General features: G+C 40.7%; 1 pseudogene; it reads left to right on the top strand.

The window, feature by feature from the left end:
* Positions 1 to 23,018, top strand: part of LOC101571041 — a 132,731-nt pseudogene that overhangs the window by 66,552 nt on the left and 43,161 nt on the right.

The raw sequence follows: 23,018 nt of genomic DNA, 5'->3' as shown, positions 1-23,018 counted from the left end.
TGAAGAGTCGATCAAGCTCCCTCAGGCTGCCCTCATAGCCTAATCAGGTCTCCGATGCCCACCTCCCAACAGTACCATCTTAGGGGTTAGTTTTCAACTTGGAATTGTGAGGGAGGCAGGTATGAACAATTAGACTGCAGCAGGGAGTGACACTATGGTGAGGATTTAACAAACCATCCATACAGAAGATGTAGCAGTGTCTCGCAGGCTCCGAGCACACCTGTGCATCTGCTTGCCTGCCACTGCAGTATTTATGTAGTTAACTGGTTCCTTGTGTCAGAGAGGCAGATTGAGGGCTGATGGCTGAGGGTAGTAGAAGCAGTAGGTGGACAGTAGTTGGGTGGCTACAGCCCGCATGGACTGTGAGCCCCAAGCAACTGGCTCAGAAGATATGCCTCTCTTTAGGTCTGTTCCAGAAGAGGGAGCAAGCAGCCTCCAGAAGACCACAGAGAATTAGAGGATACTGGGTGGGGCCGGTGGTAGAGGACAAGTTGATACTGAGCAAAGTCTAAGACATAGATCCTGGGAGGAGAAAGCAAGGCTGTCATTCCCACCGACAGAGCACAGGGAGCAGCTCTCTTCTTCATCTACCAGTTTCCATCCCCTCCCCTGCATTGACCCTGCAGAATCTGGCGGTGAGTGGCATGAGTCTGCCCCTGGGCATCTCATCCTGGGCATTTTCCTACTTGTAATCTCTTTTTGACTTCAGTGAATAGGACAGTAGTGATTTTTTTTTTTTTTAATTTGGTACAGGGTCTCACTATGCGGCTTGCAGGTTGGACCCATAGTGATCCTCCTGTTTGTTTATTTATTTATTTTTGGCAGAACTGGGGATTGAACTCAGGCCCTTGCGCTCTCCAGAGAAGCACTTATTCCACTGAGCCATCTCCCCAGCCCCAATCATCCTGTTTTTCAGCCTCCCTATCACTGGTATTATAGGCATGCGCCACCATGCCTGGTCTCAGTGGCTGGCTTAGCATGCCCAGGGGCAATGGTTGGCATAGCATGTGATGCCAGGGATGGAACTGTGGTGACTTTGCTTGCCTAAGCAGGCATTTAATCTGCTGAGCTATCTTGCCAGTCCCGATTTCATTACTGAACATTGTAAATTGTGAGAGAAGATGAGGTTGGACCACTTATTAAAGAGTCTATCTTCCTTTCAGTGAAGGTGTCTTGCCCCATTGTCAAAAATAAATGTCTGAGTGTGTTGGGAGTTGTTTACACATCTTGTAGTCTATTCTAGTGATCCTGGTGTCATTTTTGGCCAGTACCATGCTGTTTTTATCACAGTAGCTTTATAGTAAAAAGGGGAAAATATGCCTGGTAGATGGATATAAAGGAAGATTGGTCCAGGAAGCAATAATCATGGGAAAGAAGTGTGAAGGATGCTCAGAAATGGCTGTGTAGGAAACAGGAGATGTCCATGTAAGAAAAGCTCAATGCAGACAACTCAAGTGAGTGAATTCAGAAAGTGTTGAGACAATAGAGAAAGAGGAGTAATATGAGAGACCAGAGACCCTCACTGTCTGGAGACCGTAGACGCTCACCTTGAAACAAACACTTCAGACTTTGAAAAATGGTTGGTTGAGTGTTATTCAGTTGTTCAGGTGCACTGTCCAGAAGATCATTAGATCTGTCCTTGAAGATTAAAGAGTTTAGCTCTGTGTGTGTGTGTGTGTGTGTGTGTGTGTGTGTGTGTGTGTAATGTACTGAGGATTAAAGCCAGGGAGCAGTGGACTGCATTCCTAGCCCTTTTTGTTTTTTAATTTGAGATAGAGTTTCACTAAGTTGCCCAGACTGACCTTGAATTTATAGTCCTTCTAAGTAGCTGGAGTTACAGGTGTGAACCATATTCCTAGATCTTTAAATTTGGACTGAGACTTCTTCCTTTCCTTCCCTCCCTTCCTCTCTCCCTTCCTTCCTTTTTCTTTTTTTTCTGGCTTCAAATCCTGAAATGTCAAGAAAAAGATTGGCAGGGAAAACTCCATCCATTTCTGGTTGTCTCTATCTTCATATTTTTATCTTTTTAGCATAGGAGAGTAATAAAAAGTATTTTACTTTAGGCATAACCTGGGCAGAATTAGGGATATGTGGGCTCATTGCAGAATCGCCTTATGTTTTTATGAAGTAAGCCTCCAATAGTCTCTTCTAAGTAGTTCGAATCATGACATAAACATGTATTTTATTTAAATCATCTCCATAAGTCAGATATGTTACTGGTTGCCTCAGCAGTCATTGGTAAAATTCGTCACAGATTCTCTTCAGTGTGTTAGTTTATTTTGTACTGGAAATGAGTTCTAAAGAAATTAGTTACTTGCACAGGTCTTAACCTAGACATTCTTTCACGGTTGCTGTGGAAACCAGCAATAAAAAATTGTGACTTGAGAAAGAAAAATAATCAGTGCTAAGCATCATTATGACACATGAGAAATAAACTCTTTTTTTTAATACAGAATTTTTTAAAGTCATGGTATCTGGAACCAAACAGATAAATAAGGTTCCAAATGAATCACGGCGCTGAAATCCTACAGTTTTTCTCAGAAACAGTATGAAAAACAAATTACAAAGTCTTGATTTAAAAAATGGATTCAGCTTTTTGTTGTTGTTGTTGTTGTTTAATTTGGGGAATGGAGACCAGAGTCTTGCACATACAGTATGAAGTAAGGACTCTACCACTGAGCTACAGTGCTTTAAAAGAATAAATGGTAAAGCTGTTAAAGCCTTTAAAAGAATATTTTCATTAGTAGCCACATTCATATAACTGCTGCTGCCACAGACTACAGGGTGTGTACCAGGGAGACACTTGGACACTTGCCCCCAGCTAATCGCTTTCTTTAAACTGGAAAAAGAACTAGCTAGTGCTTGAAGAAGGAGACTGTCAGTTGAAATAGTTTCTTCTGACCAGGAAAGGATAAGGAAGATGAGGTGGTAGCAGCCAGGCTTGCGAGCTGCCTGGGCTTTTCTCTTGGAAGCCTGTGTGGTGCGGAGGAAGAGGCCCACGATGCTTAGCACCAGCTGCCACCCCAGGAGAATTCATTAGATCTGGAATTGGTAGTCACCTGTGGGTGTTCTTAAAGTGGATTTTTGGAATTTTTGCATAGATGGACTGGTTTGGGTTCCCTGTGTCATACTATTGACCATGAGCATCCGGAGACAGGCAGAGGCAGGGTTGCAGCTGGGTGAGACCCTTAGTCAGGTGTTGCTGAGGAAACAGAGGCTCAGCGGTGGCAAAGGCTGGCCCGCCACTCCTCCCTGGGGAATGACAGTGCTGATCATTGATGATGAAACCCAAGCCACCTCCCCGCTTCTCTGCGTGGGTTTCCCTCCCAGGTCTTTAGCTGCATCCTGCTATGCTGAACAATGTAGGAGACAACCTTAATCATATGTCAGGTCTGATCAATTAAAATATGCTTTATTAATTTTTGAAAAATACCTATTTTTATCTAAAAGAAGAAATGAGTCATTTTCTACTTCTGTGAAATCAGACGTTCAAGCAATTCATATATGTCTGTTTAAAAATTAGGTAGATTGTTCCTTCGCCAGCCCTAAAGCCGCAAAGCTTATGGATATTTTATGCCTTGACTCAAGCTGCCCTGTGTTATATAGATGTGGTGTGTGTGTGTGTGTGTGTGTGTGTGTGTGTGTGTACACTGTGTGATATGTCCTGAGCTATTCCTTTTTGAAAAGTAATTTTAGAACATCACTAATATTGCACACATGTTTCAATAATTTGGTAAAATGTGTGTTAGACTTATAAAGCTAGTGCAAAGGTATCATCTTAGAAACAGAGTACTCTATTTCCAGCCAATCATAAATGTTCAGTCTCTCTGGGGATGCAGACCAGTAATAGAGCACTTACCTAACGTATTCCAACTCCTGGGTTCTGTCATCTACTACAGAAAAGAAAGGAAACTGGAGGATAATATGTATTGATTCTTTGATAGCAGTGGTTTGAACATAGTAGGTGGAGGTGAAACCTTAGGATGTCACTAAGTGAGTTCAAGTTATGTGAACATGTTTTCCTTTTCTAATCTTTTACAGAAAGAGAGCTCCTGAAGACAAATATGCGGAGTGCAGCCAAGCCTTGGAACCCAGTCGTCAAAGCTGGGACCCATGGTTCAGACCGAGCCCGGCCCCTCCCTGTAGCCTCTTCCGGCATGAAGAGTTCCAAATCTTCAACCTCCTTGGCTTTTGAGTCCCGGCTCAGCAAGGTATTGGCTGAGATCCCCAGGGCAAGACTGTGGGGGCATCCTCAATGCCCTGGGTTGGCAGGATTGAAGGGGGCAGTTAACAAGCTAGTAGCCTTTTAGGGAGGGGAAGGCTCCTGAGAAGGGGCCCACAGGAAGCTAGCATGTCTTGAACAAAGGGAACAGAACAAATGGCTCCATTGTAGAAGCTCTGGGATCAAGAAAGGAAATCTTTTTTTTTTTAATTTTTAAAAATTATTTATTTATTTATTTGGTGTAGGGTCTCACTCTACAACTTAGACTTATAGTGATTCTCCTGTTTCAGCCTCCTCAGCACTGGGATTACAGGCATGTGCCACCACACCCAGTTTTGGTGTCTGGCACAAGTCCCCGGGAATCGAACCTGGGTACTTGTGCTTGCCAGGCAGGTGCTTAGACCTCTGAGTTATCTCCCCAGCCCAAGAAAGGAAATCTTATGAAATATTTAACACAATTGGAGAGGTCTTCCCTGGACTATGTGCATACTCCAGCATCTCCCTGGATGGGGATCAAGTCACCCATAATTCTTTTGACCCTGATAACTAGTTAGTTATCTTCTCCATCCTCATCTTACTTGACCTATAAACACTGTTCATTATTAACAGGCATCAAAGAATGCAGTCTTCTCTCATTTTTTCCTCCTCCTCTTCTCCTCCTCCTCCTCCTCCTCCTCCTCTTCCTCCTCTTCCTCCTCCTCTGCATCCCCTTGCTCTCTAGTGTTAAGTGGGCCAGGCACAGTGCTTAGAGTCATCTCTTTTCCAGCTGCATTTGTTCTTATGTCCAACATTCTCTCTGTGCCTCCTGAGCAGCTTTTTTGGTGTCCTGAAATGAAATTCAGACCATATCACCATATCAAACAAAGACATTTGAAACACTGAATGCAAGCTCATGACTCTGGGATGAAAGGAAAGTATTAAATGGCACATGTTTCCACCTGCCAATGGCTGCAGAAGACTCAAGGTGCCTCTGAGAGTGCCGAAGCTATGGCTGTGACATTGCAGCCTGCCTCAGGCTTGCCCTGTTGGTGTGACTGTTGTGAAGGGGTAAATGCTGTTGCAAAGTGCAGTCTTCCCTTAACTGTGGTATATTCTTAGAAAGTTCAGCATATCTCAGGATTGTGCAACTGTACCTTGTGCTTATGTCTAAAGTGGAGGTAATAAAAACAGACATGGTGGCACATGCCTATAATCCCAGCATTCTGGGAGGCTGAGGCAGGAGTATTGCAGGTTTGAGCCCAGTCTGGGTAACTTGGTGACTTAGTGTGAGCCTGTCCCGAGGTTTAAAAAAGAAAGAAATTAAAATTAGCAGGGAATATACTCTGTAAAGGTCCTAAATTCAACCCCCAGTTCTGGGGGGAAAAAGTGTTCTATCTGTGTATGTTTGCAGAGTCTGTGGAAACTATGTGGGTGGTGGGGCTTTTTTGTGAAAAAAAAAATCATTGTATACATTGTATGACATCAAGATTTGCCATCATGTCACCCATTACATATCAGTAAAAATCCAATCATGGTAGCATTAAAAAATGTATGATACATTTCCAGGAGGGGCAGCAGTATATATATCATTTTTTCAGGTATCAGTGTCTGTTCTTGTGGTTCCTTGGTATCTTTAGTCAGGATGCTCCCCTGCCTTTGTGTCCCCCTAAGTGTTCAAATGCTACATACAGTGTAAGTTGTTCAAAACTCAACCCTTACTTCTTCCCTTCCACATCCCTCACTCCTAATCCTGCTCTGCCTGAATCTTCCCCTTTAATGAATAGGAATGACATCCTTTGGGTTGCTCAGACCAGAGCCCCATGCTTCATCCTCAAGACCTCTTTTTCTTTCTTCCTTCCCTTCCCTTCCTTCCCCTTTTCTTTCTGTGATACTGAGACTTGAACCTAGAATCTCATACATATGAGTGCTCCACCACTGAGCTACACCCCCAGTCCTTGGCTGGTTCTTTGTTTGTTTATTAATTATTTTGAGGCAGTCATCACTAAGTCTCCACACTGTCCAGCCTGAGCTCAACTTACAATTGATTTTGCCTCAGCCTCCAGAGAGTTGGGATTACAGTCATGTGCTACATGCCCAGCTCCTGTCCTCCTTTTTATGTACCAGTGTACATCAATGAAATGCTTTTACTTTTGTCTTAAAAATATGACAGTGGCAACCATTTCCCGTGGCCTCCCTGTGACCTGTCTTCCGTGCCTCCACCTTTCTTCACTATGCCTTCCCAGACCTCTCTTGTCCTTATGCTCCGCACTATGTTATTAACAGAAGCCAGAGTGGTCCTTCTAACATGTAAGACCCGTTACATCTCTGCTTAAAACCCTTTAGTACTATCTCCACTCAGTGTGAAGTGGCCAGTGATACCCTCAAGACCTGACCCCATTCCATGTTGAACATTGTCACACTCCTCTGTTCCCTGGCTCCCAGAGCTCTGACCACATGGTTTTGCTGTGACTGTGATGACTTCTGTGGACCTGCCAGGCATTTTTGTGTTGGATGTCACCTCTGCTTGCATGGCAGTTTACCATAGACGTCATCCCTGTCTGCTACGCAAAGTGCCCCTGACCTCCATCCACCCTCCTTACACCACTTTAGATTTCCCTCAGCTTTTATAGTAGCACATGTTTGCACGTGTATCTCTCTCTCTCTCTCTCTCTCTCTCTCTCTCTCTCTCTCTCTCTCTCTCTCTCTGTCACACACACACACACACACACACATACACACATGCTCCTTTGGTGTCTCTCTCTTCATGACTAGAATGTAAGTCTCAGTTGGAAAGGAACTGTCTAGGTTTTTGTTGTCTATGGTTCTAACCTTTGCCCTTAGAAAAGTACCTGCTACCTGCTGGGTACTCAGTATTTTTTAACTGCCCAAATTCCCATTTTTCTCGAAGTGGCAGTCTGGTGGTGAGGGAGGAGCTTGCAGTCAGTCAGACTGGCCTGAGGTGGAAGGTCTGAAGTGCAGGAGTATTTTGTAAGCAAATCTAATGTTGGCCATGTGTACCTTCAACAGGCTGATGATTTGGAAACATGCTATATAGGGAAACTGTCAGGGAAAAGTAAGTATTCATGTCAGAGGCTTTTACTCTGCTTTCTCATTCTTGGCTCTCATGGCTTGATTGCAGAAAGAGAATGCCAGGGACCCAGGGAAGGAGCCACAGAAGGAACTGAACCATGCCTGCCCTTGTCTGGCCTTTATCGTGTTCCTCTATTCTGACCATCTCATTTCCACCTGTAATTGTGGTTGAGGAAGAAGATGCAAGAATCGTATAATGGATAAGGAAAAGAGGAAATGCTAATGGTCAGAAAAGCAAGTAGCTCTCCTTTATCTAATAGTTTTATGTGGAAATTGCAAGCAGAGGAAGTAGTTGAATTACACAGAGAACACCCATATACCCACCACCTAGACTCAACAGTCAGCATTTTATTCTATTTGTGTTAGTTTATAGGAAATGAATACATATATTTTAACTGGTAAAAAGTAAGAAAATTGAAACAAGTCCCCCAAAATAGAACTAATTTCTCAACTTAAAATACTAATTGAGCTGGTAGGATCAGTCAAAGGTGAAAGATTTATACGATCTAAAGAGAAACCAGAGTATAGGATCAGTCAAAGAACAAGCCAGGAGACGTAGGAACCCAGACGGGCTCGCTGATGGTGAAATCTTCCTTATGAATTAAAAGGGCACCTCGAGTGCTCTGGTTTCAACAGGCCATCCAATCCTGGCCATTTAGAAGGCCCAGGACTGTGATCAGACTGCAAATGGGTTAAGTAGGAAGTGTGCCCCAAGATTCATGTAGTAGGGGCTCCATCCCTACTACAGCAGTGTTGAGAGATGGGCCAAGAGGAACAACTGGATCATGAGGTACTAACCTCATGATTAGTTCTTTGATGATTTTATAGCTGAAGGGGTTGGCAGGGGAGAAAAGGGGTAGGGAGGGGAGGGGAGGGGAAGTGAAGGGAGGGGAGGAGAGGAGAGAAGGGGAGAGGAGAGCATGTCCCCTTGTCCGATCCCCTGAGGTAGCTGGTGCTCACCCTACTCCTGCTCTGGTCAGTTCCTGCAGAGACATGGTGGTGAGAACCTGGCCATCCCCTTCCCCTGTGCTCCAGATCTCCAGCGGCCCATTGCCTGAACTCCCATCACCTTTATAAAAATCTTTCCGCCCTCCCCACTGCCTCCACATGGAAGGCTCCTACTGCTCACAGTCCCCAGGCCTTTTAGATTTTAGCTGGATAATTTGATTTTATCCATCTCTACCAGACTGAGCTCCAGCATTAGAGCCTTAGCTGCTTTGTGGGTTGTTATGTTGTCCAGCTTGTCTTTCTGCACGCCACACAGTAGGTGCCTAATAAATCTGTCTAGAAAAAATAGAAATAAAAGCTAGAAGCTAGCCAATAAAAACCTGGGTCAGGTCTCATTTTGGCTACGCACAAGTCACATATTGACATTGTCCAGTCTGCTGGGGTCAGGGCTGTGTTGTGATCCCCTCCCCAAGTCTTCACAGAGGAGGGAGCTATGGCTAAGGATAGTGGATCATTTAGTGTGGATGTGTTGGATGAGTCTCAGAAACTTGTAGTCTTCTGGGATTATTTCTACAGAATGCTCTAAGTATGGTAGCCAGTAACCACTTGTGACAGTGAAGCCCTGAAATGTTCCTAGTCAAACTTGAAATGTGCTTTAGGTGTAAAATATATTCCAGATTTGAAGAGCTAGTACAAAAAATACACTATACCTCTCTAATATGCAATCATGTGCCACATAATGCCATTTTGGTCAATGACAGACACATACATGATGGTGGTTCTCTAAGGTTGTAATGAAGCTAAAAAAAATCCCTATGTCCTAGTGATGTCATATTTGCCACACTGTTGTAACACAGTGCAGTCCCCATGTGCTTGTGATATATTTGTGTGACTGCGCCGCCAGTTGCATAAAAGAATGTGCGTTTATGTACACTATGTAAACTTCGATAGTGATAATAAATGATTCTGTTACCAACTTATGCATTTCTTATTCTTTTTTTTTCAGAGCCGGGGATGATTTCTTATTCTTTCAGTTATTATTTTGAAGTGTACTCTTTACCTATAATGAAAAAGCTTTGCTGTAAAATAGAGTGCTGCTATCAGCAGCCTTGTACTGTCTGATGTTTACTGCATCTCTTGCATATGTCCTTTTCTCTTGTGCTTGTCTTAATCGTGTTGTTTTATTCATCATGAGATGAATATAATCATGTGCCACATAATGCCATTTTGGAGACATAGACTATTACATATGTGCATACCATATCCATAGGTCTGTAGTGGGCTCTGCCATCTGGGCTGGTAAAAGTACCATCTATGATGTTCACATGACAAAATTACTGGGCAATGTACTTCTCAGGACTTATCGTGCCATTAAGGGATGCATGACTATATTTTATATTGCTTGCATGTTAACCTTTTTTTTATTAATACATATTTGTCATATATATTGATCACATTCATCACAGTAGTTTGGTTAATTTGGTGGGTTAGCTACTGGGTGATATAAAATTACATATGTGACTCATATTTATTTACATGGACAGTGGTGCTCTAAACCTCTGTTTCTCAAAATATGCCCCCTGGTCTAGCAGATCCATATCACTTGGGAAGATAAGAGGACTGGAAGGAGGCCCTGCCGCAGACCACTGGAATCAGAAACTCGGAGGTTAGAGGTGGATTTAAGGGGAGATACAGCCTGCAATCTGTACTTAGACAAACTCATTCTCCAGCTCTGATGCCTGTTTATGTTTGAGGGCCAAAGTGTGACCATAACATGTCATTTGCCAGTTAAAAACTGGATTATGGTACGGCTGGTCATTCTGGAGCTTTAGGTTTCTCCTTCGTCTTTGTGGACTGGAGAAGAATTTCTTAGTTACTTTAATCTGTGCAATATTTAAGCATTTGCCTTTTGTGAGCTTCCAGATGCAGGTGCTCAGCGGTTTAAATATCAGTGAAACTGTTAGTGAAAATACTTATTAAATATATCAAAGCAAAGAATATACCTTCATAGGAATTTTCTGAAACAAGCCAGAAATGACAAGTGGTTCAGAAACTGCATTGGGTGACAGGAAATAAAGCCAAAAATGCAACTGTGAATAGAAAAACATGAATTAGTAACTGAGACTAGTGGTTTTTCCCTCTTTGATGTTGCATCCAAAAGTCATGGTAGAATGCGTAGCTTCAGCGGTTTATTTCCAAGGACAGGTAGATCAGTTTGCAGTCTTTATGCCCTGGCTCTTGGCACGCCTTTTAAGCAATTAGTCTTTCTTTTTTTTTTTTACTTTTTTATTAGTACATATTTGCCATACATATTGATCACACTCATCTTAGGGAATTTGTACCTGTGAATAATATATCTTCATTCTTCTTTCTTTGCATTCCCTTCCCCTGCCTTTAGCCCTTCTTCTTCCACCGACAAAAACTTTGTTTCTATTTACTCCTGTTAATCTTTTTTTTTCCCTTTTCCTTTTCTTCCCTTGCCCCCTCCACTCCTTGTTCCCCTTCCCATTTAAACATGTTTTTCCTACTTCCCATTATCTATCATCCATTTACCCTGTTGACCCCTCACACAAAAGAAACAATGCAATATTTAAACTTGTATGTCTGACTTAGCAATCAGCTTTTCTCACAAGGAATTCTTCCTGAAATTTTAGGGGAATAAAGGGCTCCCTTTAAAAAGCTGTGCTCCATTGGCCAAGCAATGGCCGTGACTCATCCACATGGCTGACACTGACAAAGGTTCTACAATCTGAGGTACTGGATCTCAGGAAAAATCCTGAGAGGATTTGACTGGCCTTATCAGACCCAAAAGCTACAATTCTTGTTGCATAGGCCTTGCTTTATCTTGGTCTTAACCATCCAGCAGAGAAGTATAAAAAACAAAGTATAAGAAGTAAAGCCATGATGTTATGTTGAGCTGTAGGGGACTCAGGTCAACAACTTCTGACACTGCCAGTCAAGAGGAAGACCCAATACTATTATGGACTACTGGACTCTTTTAGAATATTTTGCTGCGTTAACACACCTATAATATTCAAGTGACGGAACTAAACAAAAAAGGGGATACAGATGAATGTCCATTTTGTATCTGTGTATTCAAAGTGGTTAGGATAGATATATAGTTACATCCTCTTAATGAATAGAGGGATTTGTTCTAATAGTGTTTGTAAATAGGATATCATGTCTGCATCTTGTACAGCAAATTACCACTAGGAAGAGAGTATGCAATGTGTTAATTATTGAAACTGTCCTACCAATTTGATTTGAAACTGTCTCATTGCTATTTGTCTCTCAATAAAATTATGGAAAAAAATAAAAATAAAAAAATAAATCCAAAGCTCTATACATGCTACGGAGCTGCATCCTTAGCCCTGCCTGTCAAATTTTTATGTTTCTGGGCAAATTTGTGAAAGTTATGAGCAAATACATATTTATATAATGTAAAATAAATAAATAAATAAATAAATAAATAAATATAAAAAGCTGTGCTCCCTGAGGGTACAGCTCAGTAATAGGCCATTAGCTTAGTATGCATGAGGTCCTGGGTTCATTCCAGCATAAATAAATACATAAATAGGAAAGCTCCCCTGTTTCGCAAACTATCTGTTTTATTGGTAAGGAGATGGCACCACATTGGCCTGTAGCACATTTTATTTGCCATAACTGAGAAGGACAGGACCAGATACATCTGTGATACAGAGGAGAGTCCTAGAGCCAAAGAGAGGCAGTGAGTTGAGTGTCATTAGCAAAGGGCACTCGAGAAGTACACTTCAGGGGCTAGTAAGATAGCTCAGTGGACTAAAATGCCTGTTTAAGCAAGCTTAGGCAAGCACAGGGACTGCGGTTCAATCCCTGGCACCATATGCCACACCAGCCCCGCCCCCAGGGTGGGATGAGCTGACCACAGAGTTGGGGGGCATAGTGGTGCACTACTGGGATTTACCTATAATCCCAGCACTGGGGAGGCTAAAAACAGGAAGATCACTGTGAGTCTGAGCTGCATAATGAGACCCTGTAACAACCAAATACAATTTTTAAAAAATATACTTCTGAGCTAACATTGCATGTATAAGTAATATGTACATCCATATGTAATACTACATGCATAGAGAGACAACACACTTAAGAGCAGCCATCATTCGTGGAGCATGAGTTTTGTGCTAATGTGTTTAAATACTTCATTTCCAAGTCTCACAACTACCCTGTGAAGCAGTTATTATCCCCAGCTATATTAGTCTATTTTCTGTTAGTAAAATGAAATGCCTGTGGCTGGCTAACTTTATAAAGAAAATAAGGTTTCTTACCTGACAGTTCCAGAAGTTCAAGCGCATGACACTGACATACATTAGCTCGGATTGGGAGGGCCCAATCTTGTAAGGACCTCCCACCCACTAGGTCTGACCTCTTAAACATCCTATCAGATCTATATACTGCCACACTGGGACCAAGTTTCTAACACATGACCTTTGGGGAACACACTGAGACCATATCCAGACCACAGTCACGGCTGGTGCTAGCACACCACAGGCAGGTACGTTGTATGTTACTGAACATTGTTGATGAATGGGTTTATCAGAAGAGCCTGGGGTTCTGGGAGGTTAATGACTTACTTGATGTGCCCTCTGGTTTCTCCATTGCATTGCCCTAATTTTTTTCCTAAAAACACTCCCTTCTCATTCCTACCTTCATTTGAATTCAGTTTTCACAGAATAATTGTATTTGGCCTTTTTTCTTTTTGTATTCTTAGGGAAGGGCCTACAGGGTGCTCAGGGTCTCACTACTACATCGGACTCATAGTGACCCACCTGTTCACAGCCTCTCAAGGTTTTGGGGCCAGCACTACATGCTTGGGTTCCCCAGGCCAACGCAGCCTGCGGTACCAGGAATCAAATTCCTTGCACTTGCCAGGCAGGTACTTCGACCACCAAGCTATCTCCCCAGCCTTTAATGCTATTTTATTATTATTATTTTTTAATCACTGGTACCACCTTTATTTCTGTGCCAGGTCATCTTACAGTGCGTACAGTGAGTCTTCCCATTGCTTACCAATACCTATCCTCTGTGGTGTGCACCTTTCATTACATCAGCTCTCCACCTCTCCAGGAGCCAACCCCTTAGGGATGAGGGGGCAGGGCGAACTCTGCGCCCTGGCACAGTGTCAGGGTGGAGGCTGGGGCTGGAGACTGTGGCAGTTTCCCTTCTGGCCCCTTGGGAGAGCCATCATTTGTGGGTTCCTTGTTGTGGTTACAGAGTGAGCCCTTGCCCTCTGGGTCTTTTGCTAGAGAGTTGGATAATTCTGTACTTCCAGTCAGACTTGCTGACTTTAGTAGTACCAGCAAATCAGGTAAGGGAAGAGCAGAGTCAAGTGTATATTCCTCGCACTATTGTGTTAAGCATTATAAACTGCAGTGGTTTCCCCTTTTCATTTGTGGTATCATCTTGGGAATTTTTGAAGTCTAAAATGAGAATTGATTTTTCCTTTGGGGACTAGAGAGGCACCCGGGCATAATTCTTGGCAGAGTGAATACTCTCTGTTGAGAAAAAAGCTGCTGACACTAGAATTTTGCCCATTTAATATTGAACACACACTATCCTGGTGATGTGATCGATGGCTTGAGAGGTTAGGAAGCTTGAGCAGAGAGACCTTTTACTCTGAAATAGGAGGATGGGTAGACAATTACAGTGTCTACAGAACCATTATAAAAAGGGCAATAATGCAACTTCTGTGTCAACTGAAGTATAGTATTTGTCTGGTTGTTATACCAGGAAACTATGCTGTTGTCTTTTTTTTTTCTTTTTTGCCAGCTCAGCCCGCCCTGAGGGCAGGGCTGTCGAAGCATGTGGTGCTAGGGATCTAACAGTGGTCCTCTGCACCTGCCTAAGCTTGCCTAAGCAGGTGCTTTAGACTGCTGAGCTATATCTTACCAGCCTCTATGCTATTGTCTAGAAAATACAGTCATGTGGCCATCTAATTGGAAGTATACACTTAGCATCCTTTTAATAATATTTTTAAAATCAATAATGTGTTTTTAAAATCTTAATCATAATTGTTTAAATAGGGGGCTTGCTGGTTAGCTCATTTGTTTTAGCGTCTGCTGGGGCAAACCCAGTCAGGCACAGGAGACCATGGTTCAATCCCCAGCTCCCCATGCCTCACAAGACCCACCCTTAAGGCAGCCTGAGTCAGTAAAAAAAAAAAAAAATCCTTCTCCTCTTTAAAAAAATGAAAACACAATTGCTTAAATAATACTAAAACTTTAACAGTATTCCTCTTTTTTTTTCCATTTATGTATTTCGTACAGGGTCTCACTACACAGCTCGGACTCTTGGAGATCCTCTTGTTTTCAGCCTCCTCAGCGCTCAAATTACAGGCATCTGCCACCAGGCCCGAACTCTTTCTCCAGCTCAGGGTGTTCTGGGGGCAGGGCTGGCACAGCATGTAGGACCAGGAATCGAACTCTGGTCCCTGCACTTGCCAAAGTAGGCACTTAGTCCACTGAGCTATCACACAGCCCAGTATTGCTCTTTTTAAAGCAATGAGAGCTATTTAATGAGTAGGAGTTTCAGTTTGAGAGCTAAAATTTTCTTGAGATGGATGGTGGTGATGGCTACATAACACTGTGGGCATATTTAATGCCACTGAATTATTTGCTTAAGGTGGCTAAAATGCTAAATTTAATGTTATACTTATTGTCTTATTTACTTCCTTATTGCAGGGACAAAATATCAAACACCCACAAGTAAGGAAGAAAGATTTATTTTAGCTCATGGTTTGTACAGGTGTCCATAGTCAGCTGGCTCCAAGGCAGGACAGCTTGGCCAATGGGCATGGAAGAGGAGGAAGGTCATGGCATGCAGGCAGGAGGCAGAAAGCCACCCACAGGCTACAAGCCTGTTGGTTAGTGCCACAGGCGAGGTCTTCTGTCTTCAGTAGATCTATCCAGCCACACCCAGAGCCATGCTAAACCCATCAGAGAACTAGTCCAGTATTCCACAAGATCCAGATACTCCCAGGAGCCCCACCTGGTAGTGCCTGAGGCTTTGGGGAATATTTTAGATATAAACAGTACTATTTATTTTACCAAATAAAAAGTTATACAGAATTAAAACAAAAGTAGCCTTACTTTTGCAGGAATGGAACCAAGGTGCCAGCCAATTTGCCAACAACTTCCACCCCAATATATTCTCTCTCTCTCTCTCTCTCTCTCTCTCTCTCTCTCTCTCTCTCTCTCTCATTTTCTCTCTCTTTCTTTTTCTGGTTAGCTTTTGTGGTGAGAGAAATCAAATCCAGGGCCTCATGCAAGTATTCTGTCACTGTGCTACATCCCCAGCTTATTTCTTCTCTCACCATTGCTCGGCACTGTGATTCTTAAGCTTCATGTAAATGGAATTAGGAAGTATACATTTAGTTGCATCTGATTTGACTCAGCATAATATTTATGAGATCCAAGTATTTGTTAGTTTATCAATAATTCTTTTTCCAATTGCTCTGTACTTTCCTTTTTTTGGTCCTGGAAATCAAATTTAGGACCTTGTGCTTTGTGCTTGCCACACAGGCACTGTGTCATTGAGCTGTACCCATGGCTACTCTGTACTTGCCGTTGAGTACTGTATCTTTGTCTGATTGGTCTTTCTGTTGGAAGATATTTGGGTTGTTCTGGTTTAGCACAGTTACAAATAAAGGTGCTATGAACATTCTTTGGATGAATCTATGTACTCACTTCAGTTGGGTACAGAGCAAGGAGTGGAACTGTGGAGCATAGCTGAAAATACTCAGCTGAAGTGTAGGTACTGCAGGGTCCCAAAGCAGCCCTTTCCAGCAGCAGAGGGTGGTGTTCTTGCTGAGCTCACAGCCCTGGGTATTGTTTTTTGTTTTTGTTTTTGGTTTTTTTTTCTCTTTCAAGTTATTCAGGGAGCATATAGGTATACCTGTCGCTTGAAATCTAAATGATACAAAATGGGTTTTTAAAAATTTTTTAACTATTTAACCTTCTAACACTCTGTACTGTATTCCCAAAGCCAGTGGAGGAAGATGGAGCAGGGCCTTTGGCCCTGGCCAGTGTGGCAGACAGGGGCCGTCTGCTCTGTGCCTGAATTGATTTGAGGGCCTTTTCACACTGTCTGCTCCAAATGTCAGAAGTGTTAGGATGGCTCTGAACATCTGCCTGTCTCCAGGCTTCTGGATCCGTTTCTCTCCAGTGGTATCCTTTAGAGAAGATTGAACCGTGGTTGAGAGAATTTATTTGCAGTTTTTCTCATTAAAACTAAACATAATTTATCTGGGCCAGAAGTGTGAGCTCATTTTGGAGTCTTTAGACTTCAGTACCTTTCCAATATATTTTTTTTTTACCCCTTTCATGATAGGGAAGAAAGTAAAAAAGAGTTGAGGGACTCTTCCTTCTTCCCCTCATCCTCTGGCAGTGTTTTTCCAGCCTGCGAGAAATTTTCTTTCTTGCCTTTGGACATATTTTCCATGAGAAATGATATACAGAGTGCTTAGTATTGAGCACATGGTAGAGACTCAGATTGTTTGTCTTCCTCTGTTTCCTGTTTACTCAGATGCTTATCATTCAGCACTCCTCCCCCTCCCCCTACCAGGGTCTTCCTGCTGAGCAATCTTCCCAGCACCTTTTTTAGTTTGGGACTTGTTCTTGCTAAATTGCCTAGTCTGGCCTCAAACTTGACCATCTTCCTTCCTTAGCCTCCCAAGAAACTGGGATTCTAGATGTGTGCCCCTGGGCCTGGCTGTTTCTGTGCTTTGCTCTCCCTAGATTTTGTGCTTCTTAAAGCACTTTTCTTTTTCTTTTTGTGGTACTGGGAACTGAACCTGACACATGCTGGACATGAGTTCTACCGCTGCACTATGCTACACCCATGACCCTGACACTTCCTTCTTTTTCAAGCCCCTTCTTTTTCTTTTTTTCTTTTTTTCTTTTTTTACCCCTGTCAGGAAACATGGTCTTTTCACTCATTTCAGTATTCTCTTCTTATTTCTTTTCAGGTTCTACTTTTTTGTTTAGCCATGTTTCAAATATACTTAATGGAAATCCAGAAACCTTCTCTTCATAAGTTTTAAACTACATGACATTCTGGGTAGTATAATGAAATCTTGTCGCACACTGCCTAGGATGAAAATTATCCCTTTACTCAGCATAATCATTGCTGTATGTGTTGCCTACCCATTGGCCACTTAGTACCTGAGTATATCATCAGATCAAATGTTGGGACATTTTCTTGCTTGGTTTCAAAACACTTTATTTTACTTAATATCAGAACTAAAAGGTCTGGGGAGATGGCTCAGTAGAGTAAGTGTTTCCTTGGCAAGTGCAAGGACCTGCGTTTAATTCCTGGTTTTGAAAAACAACCACAACAAAAAAAAAAAAACCCTAAAGTGCAAGGATAGTAAAGCTGGCAATTTAGATAGCTGTTATATAGTGCTTCATTTCAGCGAAAGGGTGAAAGAAGTTCATTGCTTAATAAGGAAAGAAGAAAACCCTGTGCCATGAGGTTGCTGAGTTCTAGGTAAGAATGAAATACAGCATATATGGAGTTCAGTATTATCTGGGATTTGCGGGATCAACAAGAGGTCTTGAAATATAGCCCCTGAACATAGAAGAAACAACTGCATTTGAAGTGCAATATAGTACCCCACAACCTTACTCAGTTTTTTGAAAAAGAGAAGATCATACTCTGACTTGTGGGTGAACAGAAGCAAGTCTGTGTAGCTTTCCATTTTTTCAGCTGACGAAATTGTGCTACGCAGAGCCCTGTCACTGTATCTAAACCACTGGGCTCATAGTTCATGCATTGTTGGTTCACAGTACTCTTCACTTTTTTTTAGTAGCTGGGAAGGATGTTTATATAATTAATTTAAGCTTTTTGAAAATTTTTATTTATATGTTTTAAATATTCGTAATACTAACATTCATCATAGGGAATTTGCACCTGTACTTGATATGCCCCATTTTTAAAATTCCCATTCCTCTCCCCTCTTTTCAACCCCCATTCCCGTCCTTATTGATAAAAACTTTGCTTCCATTTTTTCTTCTATTCTCTTTTTTGTCTCTTTCTTCCTTTCCCCCTCCCCCTTCCCTTGTTCTCCTTCCCATTTGAACATTTTCTTCCTGTTTTCCAATATTTGTTATACATTTTGGTCCATATTTACACTTCTGGTTTCTCATACCAGAGAAACAATACAGTATTTAAATATGTGTCCAATTTATTTTGCTTAGGAGTACCATCTCAAGATACATTTATTTAGCTAAAAATGTCTCGTTTATCCTTCTGTATGGCAGAGTAGTATGCCACTGTAAAAACAAACAAACAAACAAACAAACAAACAAACATATCTTCTTTATTTGTTTATCAGTTCATGGGCATTTGGGTTGTTTCCAAGATTTAGCTGTTATATAATGTGCTACTATAAATATGGGTGTGCATATGTTGCTGTGGTATGATGCTTTTATTTCTTTCAGAAAGTTACCATGAAGGGAAATATCTGGGTCAAATGGAACTTCTAGTCCTAGTTTTTGAGGAATCCACACACTGATTTCCATAGTAGTTGTACCAGTCTATGCTCCCACCTGCAGAGGAGAAGGGTACCTTTTTCCCCATAGTCCTGCCAGCATTTGTTATTCGTTGACTTCTTGATAATAGCCATTCTTTCTGGGGTGAGATGAAATCTCAGTATTGTTTTATTTTGCATCTCTCAAATGGACAGTGACATCAAACATTTTTTCATATATTTGTTTGACATTTGTATTTGTCCATCTGGGAAGTGTCTATTCATTTCACAGGCCTATTTTTGGACTAGGCAAAATTTGGGGGTCAGAATTTTTAAGTTCTTTACATATTCTAGATAGTAGTTTTATGTTTGAGGAATAGTTGTCAATTTTTTTCCATGCTATGAGTTGTCTCTTCACTCTGTTGGTGGTTTTTCTCTTGCTGTCAAAAGCTTCTTAATAAGGTGAGGTCCCAGTTGTAATAACTATCACTATTTTTTGTGGTAATTCCTATATAATCAAGACTTCGTAAAGTCTGCCTACTCCAGTCACTTCAGGAGTTCTGCCTACATAGAAGACCTCCCAAAAACCAAAAATCTTTGAGATTTAATGACCAGATTAGTAGTGTAGCTGGATACAAACTGAACATTCAGAAATCAATAGCTTTCCTTTACACAAATAACAAACTCAGTGACTTCAGGAGTTCTTTAAGAGTTTTAACCTATTTTATCTTCCAGATGGTTTAGTGTTTCTCTTTTAGTATTTAGATCTTCGACCCATTTTTATTTAGTTTAGTACATTGTGAAAGATATAGGTATAGTTTTAATCTTTGGCATGTGGAAAGCCCATTTTTCCAGCATCATTTGTTCCCTATCTTTGTTCTAGGGAAGATGTTTGGCTCCTTTGTCATAGGTAACAAAGCAGTATGTTTGGAGTTGTTTCCACACCTTTTAATCTGTTCTATTAATCTTTGGCTCTGTTTTTTTAATTGATACTATACTGTTTTTATCACAGTATCTTTGTAATATGTTTTCAAGTCAGGTATTATATGCCCCCTGACTCCTCCTTGTTGCTTAGAATTTCTTTTGCTATTCTAGGTATTTTCTGGTTCCAAATGAATTTTAGAATTATTCACCACAATTCTGTGACATATGCTATTGTTATTTTATCAGGATTGCATTATATCTGTTTAACCATTTTGGAAGTATGGGCATTTTCAGCATATTGGTTCTTCCTATCCAAGAACAAGGGATATCTTTCCACTTTCCAGTGCCCTCTTTGATCTCTTTTTACAGAGTACTGTAGGTTTCAATGCATAGATCTTTTACTTTCTTTGTTAGATTGATTCTTAGGTATTTCATTTTTGGGAAATGCTACTGTGAAAGGTGTTATTTTACTAGCTTATCTCTCAATGAGTTTGTTATTTGGTACAGGAAAGTTATTGATTTTTCAGTGTTAATGTTGTATCCAGCTACACTATTGAATCTGGTTATTAAATCCAGAAGTCTTTTGGTGTTTTGGGGGTCTTCCATGTAGAGTATCATGTCATCCATAAATAATGATAGTTCAACTTCTTCCTTTCCTATCCTTATTCTTTTTATTCCTTTCTCTTGTGTAGTTTCTCTGGGTAATGTTTCCAGAACTATATTGAATAAGAGAGGTGACAGTGGACATCCTTGTCTTGTTCCTGATTTTGTTTTAATATTTATTTATTTATTATTTATTTGGTAGAGGGTCTTGCTACACAGCTCACACTCCTAGTGATCCTCCTGTGTCAGACTCCCCAGCACTGAGATTACAGGCATGAGCCACCACACCCAGTTTCTGTGGCTGGCACAGCACACCCAGGATTCCAGGACCAACGTGGCATGCAGTACTGAGTGTTAAATCCAGGTCCTTATGCTTACCAGACAGGTGCTTAGACCACCAAGCTATCTCTCAGCCCCATTGTTCCTGATTTTAGAGTGAAAGCTTTCAGTTTTTGTCTATTTAGTATGATGTTGGCTGTTGGTTTGTCATAGATGGCTTTTATTAGATTGACATAAAGACAATCTATTACAATTTTCTGAAAAGTTTTTATCATAAGAGGTGTTGGACTTTGTCAAATGCTTTCTATGCATCTATTGAGATGATCATATGTTTGTTTGCTTGCTTGTTTGTTTTTATACTAGGGACTGAACTCAGGACCTTGCCCTTGCTGGGTAGGTACTTATGCCACTGAGCCATCTCCCAGGCTCAATCTTATGGGTTTTTTGTCCTTGGCTCTGTTAATATGATGTATTACATTTATTGATTTGTATATGGTGAACCAATCCTGCATCTCTGATATAAACCCTTCTTGGTCATGGTATATAGTCTTCTTGATGATTTGCTGCATTCTATTTGCTAGTATCTTACTGAGAACTTTTCCATCTATGGTCATTAGGGAGATTGACCTATAGTTTTCCTTATGGATCCTTCTCTGATTTTGGTATCAGGGTAATACTTGCCTCCAGGAATGAGCTAAGGAGTATTGCTTCCTTTTCAATTTCATTAAAAAGTTTGAGGAATATTGGCATTAAATCTTCTCTAAATTTCTTGTAGAATTCTGCAGTGAATCTGTCCAGACCTAGACTTTTCTTGGTTGACAGGTTTTTAATTACATCTTCAATTTTATTGGCTGATATTGATTTATCTAGAATTGTTTTATCTTCTTGACTCAGCTTTAGTAATTCCTATGTATCTAGGAATTGGTCCATTTATTTTGTGTTTTCCATTTTATTAGAATATAACTTCTTGAAGTAGGTATTTATGATCTTCTGAATTTCTGCAAGATATGTTGTGTTTTCACCCTTTTCATTCCTAAGTACATGGTTTTAACTTTCTTCCTTCTTTCCATTCTTCCTTCCTTCCCTCCCTCCCTCCTTTTTTTTTTTTTTAAGTTTGTCTAAGGATTTTTCAATTTTAGTAAATCTTTCAAAGAGCTAACTCTTTGATTCATTCTTTATATTGTTTTCTTAATTTCAGTTACATTAATTTCTGCTTAATCTTTAAAATTGCCTCCCTTGTGTTTGACTTACTTTTATTTTTCTGGAAGTTTGAGGTTCAAACTAGGTTTTTAAATTTGAGCTTTCTCTGTTTTGTTTCCTGGGAATTTGATTTTTTTTTCCGGTACCAGGGATCAAACTCAGGACCCTAAGTTTGCCAAGCAGGGGCTTATGCCACTGAACTATCTCTCTGGCCCCTTTCTCTGTTTTCTGAAATGGGATTTCACTGTATAATTTTTTTTGCATATGATTACTTTTATCGTATCCCATAAATTCTGGTATGTTGTTTTGTTTTATCATTTAATTGTAGACACTTATCTGATTTCTTCTTTCATTTTGTCTGTGACTCATTGGTTATTTAACTTCCATGTACTTATGAAGTTTTTGTGGCTTTTTTGTCATTTATTTCCAGTTTCATTGTAGTACAGTCTGATAACATGTGTCGGATAATTTCAATTCCTTTGCATTTATTTAAGCAAATTCTATGAACTAGTATGTGGTCTGTTTTGGAGAATGACTTGCGCATAGCTGAGAAGAATGTATATTCTGATGTTATGAGGTGTAACATTCTGTAAATATCTACTAAATCTATTTCTTTTTTTTTTTTTTTTCAGTACCAAGGATCGAACTCAGGACCTTGCGCTTGCCAGGCAAGCACTTATTCCATTGAGCCCTAAATCTATTTCTTAAAAAGTTTGATTCAATTCTGTATTTCATTGTTGGCTTTTTTGTCTGGCTGATCTGGCTATTTGTGACATTGAATATTGATATCCCCCATTATAATTGTATCAGTGTTTATTTGACTTTTCATGTTTGTTAATATTGGTTTGATATAGTTGGGTGCACTGGTATTTGTTGCTTATATATTTACGATTGTGATCTCTTCCTCTTTGATTGTTCCTTTTGTAAGGATGTGTTGACCTTCTTGGTCTCTCTTAATCAGTTTTTGCTTGAAATTCACTTTGTCTACAAATACAATAGTTACTCCTGGTTTTTTCTAGGTTTCTGTTACTTGGACTATTATTTTCCATTCTATGACCTGTAGTCTATGATTTTTTTTCATGCTCGGAATAGAACTCAGGACCTTGCACTTGGAATGCAGGCACTTATATTATCTCCCCAGGCCCTTAATCTATTATTTCTTTAAATAAATGTATTTCTTGTATGCAGCGTATTGTTGTGTCTTGCTTCTTCAGTCATTCTTCCCATCTGTTTCTTTGGATTGGTGAATTAAGACCATTTACATTTATG

This window comes from Octodon degus, unplaced genomic scaffold, assembly GCF_000260255.1.
Source record: "Octodon degus isolate 3935 unplaced genomic scaffold, OctDeg1.0 scaffold00266, whole genome shotgun sequence".
Taxonomy (NCBI): Eukaryota; Metazoa; Chordata; class Mammalia; order Rodentia; family Octodontidae; genus Octodon; species Octodon degus.
The sequence above is the reverse complement of the archived record's forward strand: the minus strand, read 5'-3'. Positions and strand labels throughout refer to the sequence as shown.